The sequence below is a fragment of the Harpegnathos saltator genome, unplaced genomic scaffold (genome assembly GCF_003227715.2).
Source record: "Harpegnathos saltator strain DR-91 unplaced genomic scaffold, Hsal_v8.6 scaffold150, whole genome shotgun sequence".
Lineage (NCBI taxonomy): Eukaryota > Metazoa > Arthropoda > Insecta > Hymenoptera > Formicidae > Harpegnathos > Harpegnathos saltator.
Genome location: NW_020229929.1, coordinates 69372 through 79444, shown reverse-complemented (window position 1 = coordinate 79444; position 10073 = coordinate 69372).

Here is a 10073-nt window from a genome sequence, read left to right as displayed (position 1 = left end):
GCAAGACTGATCGAACGGTATCGTGAAGTCGTTTCATAGAGATTGACAAGAAAGCATGTCTCGAAACGAATGGCTTTTCGAATGACGAATTTATGCGCAAGTTTGGACAGTTGCGAAACCGTTGGTTGCTCGAAAACTCGCTAGGCATCTCTATTATGTAGAAGAAGCTCCACAGTTGTCGGGCGATCCACAAGCGCAGAATATCGTCACTGACAGTATCAGCAGCATCAGCAGCAGCAGCAGCAGCAGGTTCGCCGCAATTGTTATCTGTGAAAAGTGACACAGATGAAGCAGCAGCAGCAGCAGCAGCAGCAGCATCGTCATTCGTAGTGACGACGCACGCCACGAGAGTGGCTGATCTCTCTTGCATCGATCGTTGCTCGAGCTAAGGAGCGAACCGTTCTCACGAAGAATTCGTTGGAGTTCGCTGATTGCCATGGTTAATACATCCTCGCTGTGGCTTCGACGCGACCACGGTGATGAGATCGTACGCGATGATCTGTCACCATCTCTGCAATCGTCTTTCTGTAATGACTTTAGGCATTTGTTCATTCCATAAATTTCGGTTCTGCTGTCGCCGCCGTCGCTGCCGCCGCCACTACCGTTTTTGCCGCCGCCGCTTTCCTTTCGTCGTTTGGAACGACAAACAAGGATAAATTCATCGTCAACAACGGCATCGTCAACATCGTCGGCGTTGTGAGCTTGTTTGTACGACGAGTGCTCGGTGCGAACAAATCATGCCGAATCTTTTCGGTGCTGGAGGACACGCGTTTAAACTCTCGTTCCAGTACAGCATAATAATGGTTCATAACTGAAAATGACTTGTCCAGGAGTCCATGTGTGAAATCATTACCAAAGCACATGCTGAACCATAAAAACAATAGCCAACATTTGTCAAAGTACAGAGACAAATGCTGCCAGCAGTGCAACACGCTATAGCTGCTCTCATGGTAAACTAGGAAACGACCCAGCCCGATGTTTTCCTTCTTTTCACAGCACGATGCGTTGTGTAGCTTGGATAGAATGTAAATGTACACGTCGTTATCACGCGACATGATCAAACGGTCGCATTTCTCGAAACGAGATAGCCAATTGATCGCTTTGATCTCTCCTTCACCCTCGTTGTAATCGAATTCGATCGAACCATTCGTACTATCAACGCCGACGTTCTTCCATTCGGCATTCAGATCATCAGCCAATGCGTTCTCGTCGTTGCGAAACGCATTGCTGCTACTGTTGTTGCTACTGCTGCTGCTACTGCCGCTGCTGCGATTGCGTAGGCTACGCTTGGTCAACGAGTCGAATGCTCGCGACTCGTGCGGAAATACGGGAGGCTGTTGCTCGAAATAGGTCGCACAGTGCCGCTCCTTGTTCGTAGAGCTAACGTAGAGTCCAATCGACGGACGTGCGATTCGCTTGCGCTGCTTGTCGATACTTGAGCTTGCGGCGGCCAAAACGTATTCATTTGTCAAAATGTTACGAATATGGTGCACCACTTGTGAAATTTTGATGCTACGTTACTCGATGACGCTGCTAGCATCGTTGTTGCCGCTCACCTCGTTCGCCTCGGTCACTGTTACATCCGTGGTCGTATCCGTGGGCATCGTATCCGCAGCCTCATCGTCACCGAGGTTGCTGCTTGCGCGCGAAACATGATCGCTACTATCGAGTCCGCTACCGCCGCTGATCAATTCGTTCAATTTACTCAAATTATTCGTGTTATTTCCTTCGTTCTCTTCTGGTTCAGGTTCTTCTCTCGAATTGTCTGCGACGTTCATCCGATTTACAGTCACGTATTGAGCGATTGCGGTGTTTACTGTTGTCAGCACCGAGCGCGATTCGACCAGTCGTTGCAATTGAGTCTGCCGTTTGGTACGAGGCGCTCTGTTATCCAAAGTATTGGATATATAACAAAGCGCCAGCGGTGGATTTGATCTTAGATATCGAATTTCTCGACATGTTTCCAAACGTAGCCGGAACATTCGGACAAAATTCCTCTTCATCGCGACTATGGCGCAGAGTATAAACGACTATCAGCGTAATGTCGAAACATGCGACGTAGTAATTAATTGTGTGCTTGAGTGGACTCGAAAAGCGGTCACGCAACGAACCAAATCCGAATACCCCCATGACCAAAAACGATTGATGTAACGTCTCGCGTCTCCCTAGGGATCGTGATCCGCCTGCTCTCTATTTATTTAGGCCTACCTGCTTACACCGGCACTGCCTGGGATGCCGAGAGCTTTTCCGGACAGATGGTGAAAAGGGGAAATATGGTGATTGTAGGTGATATAAAGATTATGGCTATTGATAGGAATAGAGACTAAACAATTGTTTATTTAACAATGAGACAATATGATAGTTAAAAGTGTAATATAAATGAGTGATAATACTTATAGTTATATAATTAATGAATACAAATGTGGTTTACATTATATAGCTGCTGGTAATGAGTTACAATGAAGTGTTGAGAGAATGTACAGTTATCCTGCCCGGTGGAAGTAATGAAGGTGGTACGGTAATTTGCGAGGAGTTCCAGTGAGAGAATAGGACTCCAGTTGGTAAATGTAAGTGGCTGTCTTGTTGTTGAAAGTGTCGTCCTGTGTTAAATCTATCAATTCTATGTCTAGAGTTTCTGTCGTCGAACGCTGTTTAACCAGCCGAGGGTTGCGCGTGTGAGCCCTGTAAGAGCTTGGTAAAGAATGCGAATCTGGAATGAAGTGTCTTTGTGTGGAATGTAATGGACGTGGAGCGTATTTAAATGTGCTTATGAGTCTGTTTTGTAATAAAAACTTGATGTACGATGGAGGAACTAGATCGTGCCCCGTGATATCTTGTATTATACGGGGTTTGGTGGGGTCCATGTGTTGAGACAACAGGGCCGCTCGTCGGCAAGCTTCCTTACGTAGCTGCCTTGCCTTCTGTTTAACGCCCCCGCGATGTTTATTTGGCATCTAACGGATTGAGTTGAAGAATAACATTTTTGGTCGGACAAGTTAAAATAGCAATTGATAAAATTAATTATTGAGTGAAAAGGACTCTTGTGACTTTAGTTATCCGTTGCCAGGGTACTATAAAAGTACTAATAATTAATGCCTACTACCAATGCTTTGGCAGGGTTAGGTTATGCGGGTTGTAGGAGAAGGATAATTGAGGCGGGTGGCGGCTGTCAGCTGCGCCCCTGAGATTGAAGGATGCTAAGCACTGTACAGGTTATTAATTCACAAGTTATATTTCCTGATCTTGATGGAGAAGGGGTGGTCTTATGAGTTGGACGGGATGGATAGGATGCTTGAGCCGGGAGGCACCCGTAAGGCGCTCCTCAGTCTGGACAAGGATAGAGGCGGGTAGCTCCAGTAAGGCGCTTCCCTAAAAGTGAGCAAGATCTATGCTTAATAATGTAAGATTCAGATTTAATGGTTAATGAACTATAAATTCCTCTGGCAAGAGATGTTATGGCACCAATTGATTTAAGTAACTGAATAAAAAGGACAAAGATTTATGAATGCTTAATATCTTCCTTTCAAGAAAATGCTCGAATAAGAGGAAAAAGGCTGCCGATAAAACAAGGATGCTGCATAAAATTAAAATGCTTAGTAGAAAATATTGAAGGATTGTATGCCGATGCAATGGCATATGTTCGTTGTACAAGAGAATCGGTGATTTTAATGGAATTGTACAATAGCAAGTAACACAGTGAGGTAATTAAGGCGTATGCCGATGCAATGGCACACGTCTACACATACACAATAAAATCAGTTACAATTCAATAAATGCATATACATATATATATGTGGGTGGGGAAGGATGCACTTCATGAAATGATTTATATTATTCCAGCTTTTATAATGGATAATGTCAAGATCTTGTCGTTATTAAGAATATACTTCCGTCTAAATAAACAATGAGATTGTAAAAGTATTATTAATCTGAAACCTTAGTAACTTGATTGTTTAATATAGAATAGTCTTTACGGATAATGGTAGCAGCATAGATAATAGCAGAACGCAGTATATTTTATATGTGCAAGTGCAGGTTACAGTGGAAACAGTGGGAATATTATATCAAGTACATAATTATACATGAAATTATAAAGGCATATAAATGTCTTATAACTAAAATAGCTAATGAGAGAGATAGATAGAAGGCTAGAGATAGAACATGAAGGAACGTCTCTGTGAGTCCTTGTTACGAGATAATTGTAATTTTTATTTTTATTCAATGTCTATTAACGAGGTGAAGGCCTAGGAGGTTGGAGTAAGCAGATTTTCAAAGCAGAGTCTCCGGCGTAAGGAATCCGCCTGGAGACGATGTCAGAGTGGTGGGATGCCACTGCTGATAAGGATTCTGACTATACCAATACGGCTCTGTGCTTGGCACCGATGCCGTGCGCGCGTAACCCTGTGCTTGGCACCGTTGTCATGCGCCCGCAAGAAGGAATGGAAAGGGAATAATAAGTGTGTGAGCGTAGTTCACTGCGTTGACAGACACTGGGGTTTCGTGATCACGATTTAGAAAAAGAAGAATCTGAAGATTGTCTCTCTCTCTCTCTTTATATATATACTAGCTTGTATAGCGTATCTTAAGGAAATCGGAACGAAATTCTAAGAGCGGTTTGACAAACTAAACGTAGATAATACACTATTCGGATTATAATGAATGGTCCTTATGTAAGGCAGTTACGAACCGACATGAACGAAAATTTCAGCGTGACGCTATGGTATCTGTTAAATAATTCGACTTGGCGTATGGTGAAACGTCACTGGTTCACTCGCGTAACAATGTTCCTAAGGCTTAGATCGCGATTGTATTTCACTTGCGCGAAACGCGGTGTATGTGAGTGTTGTGCATTAAAATATTATATACTTACTATTTATTTCAGTAGCTCAGACTTTTGCAGAGAAATCTCAAAGAACAGGCTTTTTTTATTCCAGAATACTCTCAATACTGTTGGGACCACTCTAGCCACGGCACAACTCGAGCGGGGAGTCGACTTATCCGCACACTTTGAGTATTATAAAACACCGTGGATGTTCTGGCAAGTTTCCTAAGAAATCTTCCAGATTTTGAATAGCACAAGGCAAAGGCTCTGAAGGAGCGCAGGAAGAGGCTCTTATGCGAGACGACCGTTGTCCGTGGTGGCACGGTCGCTCAGAGACACTTTTCCTCTTTGCGTCAAATTAACAAAGATGTCTTGGAGGCTCTCCTAAGAGGCACGTCTGTACTGTATGAACTTCCGATGTCGACTCTGCGGTGGGAGCTGCTCCCGGGGCCTCGTTCGGTCCGGACAATGGAACTCAAGAGTGGGGTAGGCTATATGGTAGGAGTAATGGGATTATACGAGAGGGATCCAGAGTAGGAGCGTTCAAGGTTTTTCAGAGTGGGACTGAGTGGCGTGATGCTGACGGGGCATCGAGACATCTCGGCGCGCCGCCGGATGTGATAAGGAGCGTGGTCAACAGGATGCCCTATGTTACCTGATATGGGCTCGTGTTACTCGGGGATTCCAGAGCACCTTCGGTGGCCCGGCTGCGTGCGTGCCTTATCTTTGAGACTTCCTGTCGCCAGTCTGACTTATTAATTTATATGTGCGCGTAATTATTTATGCCTTATAATATTATAATTTAATAAAAAGAAATGGTTAATATTATATATATGTGGTTCTTAAGGTTATAATATACGCCTAATTTAGTATTATATGAATAGTGTAATAGAAAGTTATAATGTTAATTAGTTATGATTTTTATAAAGACAATATGCATGTGTTATAATAAAAGAGATATTTGTTATTAATGTTTAAATGTGGTTATTAAGAATTATTATAAGAAATGCATATTGTTAACAGTGGGTTTTAGAGTGTAGAGATTTATAATATTGTTAACTGGAAAATTAGGATTTCTTATTACAGGGATCCTTATTATTACTGTTGTTAAATTAATGTTTCTCGGCAAGGCTGAGTTCTACCATAGGGCTCTCTACTTACGTATGTCGGTAAGATAGATCCCTTGGGTAGGTTTCGTTATTATTGGCGTCGGTAATTAATTAACAATTGTTATAAACGGTTCTTATGTATAAATTACCGACTTTTAGACCTTATAGAAGCTTATGCTAATAGAAGATTCGATGAACAATTAATTTTTATTATTAGTGATGAGTTCAAGCCGTTGTACTGTACGAACGAATTTAAAAGAGTGCAATATTTAAGAGGAGCTTGAACGTGGACAGAAGGCTTCAATTAAATTAAATAAAGTATTTAAACGTGACCAAGGCAAAAATGATGGATTTCCAAGCTAAATAGGGTATTTAAACGACCCCTGAACTTAAATAAATGAGGTTTATTAAATTTTAAGTAAAAATTACCATATTTTGAGAATGTACTGTCAGAAGGATTCTCTGTTTGTGGGCAAGAATTAATTGTTTTCGTTTGGCATTATTTCCTTTTGTAATTAATATTCTGAGGTTTTGACATTTGCTTATGTTTCACTAAAATGTTCTCTATGTACGTAGGTGTTAAAAATATTTTAAATTGACTTTTCTTAATTTTTACGGAAGGTACGCATTACTGATGTCCCAATAGTCCCTGCGTATGAATTTTAGAATTTTCTGAAGTCTACTGGTAAGTAACATTGTTGGTTTCTTATTAATTGTTAATGTTTTTCAAAATGTTAATATGGTCGTTAAATAGAGGTCTTTTAATGCTATTGTTAGCAATTAAGATTTTTCTTCTAGGCCTTATAGTTACTGAGAAAAACATGCCTTTTCCTGATTGGTCGAGACATTCAAATAACCATAACTTCTAAACTATCGATTTTACAGAAAATTTATTAGGACATAATTTGTAATACTTTGAAGGAGCCTTAAATCGCACCGCGCGATTTTCTAAAATTATTATTATTTTAAAAGATATGATCTTTTATCGATAAATTTTAATAGTAACAATTACTTTTTATGGTTGAATCTACCTATATGTCTCGCTGGCCTTTTAATGTAGAGGCGAAAAAAATGATATGTTGGAGAGAACGTCGCAGGACGTTACATTGATCGAAGAGAGCGCGCGAAGCAACATGTTTGTACTACTACTACTGCTGCTATAGACGTACATATGCGAATGCGAGAAAAATCATATCGCACATCTGAGTAAACGCGAAGTTTTTTTTTTATTTTCCCAAATCTCTCTCGCGGCGGCAGCGTCCAAGTATTTGTTCAATCTTTTGAGAGCACTTGGCGCAAGGAAACGATCGTTTTCATTAATCCGGCGCGACGTGCAACAGCTCGATCCAATGCGTCGTAACGACGCACGCTATCTTCGATCGCGCTATTATACTCGCTGACCGCATCGATACCGCGCTGTACAGCCCGCCAAATAGTCAACATTACGTCATCATTGAACCAAACGACGAGTCGAGCGACACATTTCGATTCGAGATGCATCACTCCGCTATGGCTCGACCGATCAGACCGCGCACTGTGTTAACAGCTCTAAAGCCCGATCTTGCAGTCAAAAACGAGCAAATATTATCAAGTCTTCGATATCGTAGTCCATCGCACCGATCGCTTATCGTCGATCGCCGGCAGGCGATCGCATTCGCGGGTTTCACCGACGACGACGACGACGACGACGACGACTCTGCAGCGTTGGACAACTCGCGTCGTCATTCGGCGGCCGTTCGACGGCTTGCACCGTCACTCTCTTGTGATGGCGGCAGCGTGTCATCGTTGAGTCTGCGTCGCTTGCCGCTACAGATCGCCGCAACTGAAGCTCCTTCCTTTGTCACAACTCGACGAAGCTTCAGCATACCACGCAGACGTCTGACTTCGAGCAGTAATTGGTCGCAATTTCGTAACGTAGTCGAAAGACGAGCTTTTACGCTTTCGCGATCGGCCTTTACTAGATTTATCATTTTACGCATTATGTCTCCGGCAGCGCGCAATCTCTCGCCTGCTCTCATATTCGGTTCAGTACGTACAGAGGGGGTCCATTTGCACAACAACTTTACAAACGGTGGATGCCATAAAATAGTATCATCGCTGCTAACACCATCAACCGCTAAATTTGCATTGGCAGCTCGAGCGCGTCTGCGTATCGCGCGAAACAGATCATCCACCGTGTCGATCGTCGAATCACCATTACTGCTGTACAAGCTTCGCAGGTAGCTGTGCAAATGAACGTTTAACAGCCAATACTGCTGCTGTTTGTTACCGCTGCTACTGCTGCTGCTACCACTACCACCACCACCACCACCACTACCACCACTACCACCACCACCACTATCACCACCACCACCACCACCACCACCACCACTGCCACTACCGCCGCCTCCGCCGCCGCCGCTGCCGCCGCCGCCCCCGCCGCCACCACAGTCGTCGTCTTGGTTGTTCATTTTTGCGGCGACTTTGACAACGATATAAATCTCATCAGCACGACACGCACAAACTGGTCGAATCTTTACTTCGAGGAATCGACGACTCACGCGAACGACTCGCGGCTCGTAAATTTCTCCGCAATCATGAAGACTCGTCGTTGTCGGCAGTAAACGCGACCGACGGCGGCGGCTGCAACGACAACGACAATTGCAACGCTGTTCCGTTGTTCCGAATATAAACGCGAGGCGGCAGAGAAATTACGGTATGAGTCAATCGCACTTGGCGCGATACTCACGACAACTGCGATTGTTACAGCAGTGTTCAAACAGCCAGCTTGCGTATTTGACCTCGCAGCAGCACTAGCCTCATTAGCTAAACGACGACGCAAAACGCAGTCGTCAATGCAGCAGCAGCAGCAGCAACAACAGCAGCAGCAGCAATCGCGATCGATCGAGCAACGAGATGTTCTTTACGCGATCGCGTGTACAGCAAGCAGCGCGAGTGCGACCACTGATGTCGTCGCTCTAGAATTAGCAGTTGGCGATACGTTAAAGCGTGCAAAAAACAACTTTTCGCGCAAAATTAACAATATTGTCTCACATTGGAGCCAGAACATCGGTCGAAATGGTGTGTTCTGAGACAAAAGCGACAGTGTAGAAACACGAAACACCGCAACGACGATTGTCCACACTGCGAATCGATTGCTTCTTGGTTACATTTGTTTCTCATCGATCATCGCTTCATGCATGCTTACGCTCGAATGGCAATTGTCGGTAACGTTGTTGCAGCATCGTACGAGTCCGCGATATTGTCACATCTTTCAGCCAACCAACGAACGATATTTGCGCGTCATATTCGTGTAGCTGTGCGTGAATGGAATCAAAATATGCAAGAGTATAATTTCCTTAGTAGCGATATGTCACGTTTACGGCAACATCAACAATGGCACACGATCGCGTCGTACGAAAGGGGACTACTGTACACAACGATATTCGTACCTCGCGGCGATCGTCGAGACTCGGCGGCGGCGGCAGCGGCGGCGGCGGTGGACTCTAACGAGCAGTGACAAGGACACGACGGCGTTCGATTGCCGCCACGTTTTCTACCGCTGCAACTTCGAGCAACAATCGACAATTGTTGTACGACGAAATCAACGACAAGCTTGACCAAAAGTCGTTATCCTTCAATAATTTCGAATAACGTGTAGTTGCACCGCGTAATGATCAAAATTATAACACGTTCGTCACATATGTCTCGAAAAGTAGGTGGTTATCAAAGTTCCAGTGAGAGCGATCGATCCGGACCAAATCATTCGTTTACTCGAACTACTCATGCATCCCGAGCATTCTGCGTATTTGGTAAACACAAAGTACAAAAACCAGCTAACACAAATTGCGCGAACGCAAAGATCCACACGAATACTAGTTTTATCGCAATAAACGTTTGCAACGACGGGGGGAAGATTCCTCCTCCGTTGTCGCCGCGATCGCCGAATTCGACGCGAAACATGACGATGATCATTGTGTTGTTCACTCGCCATGTCGGATGCTATGTCGATGAAAAACTGAGTCATGCGATCGTCCGCAGATTCATCGAGATCGTTCGATCCGACATCATCGGGTGATGTTGTCACCGTTGTGTGCACTTCACGTGCGCCTTGAAACAATTGATCCACTTTGAGCGCAATCGTTTCGTCAACGCTTCGAGAA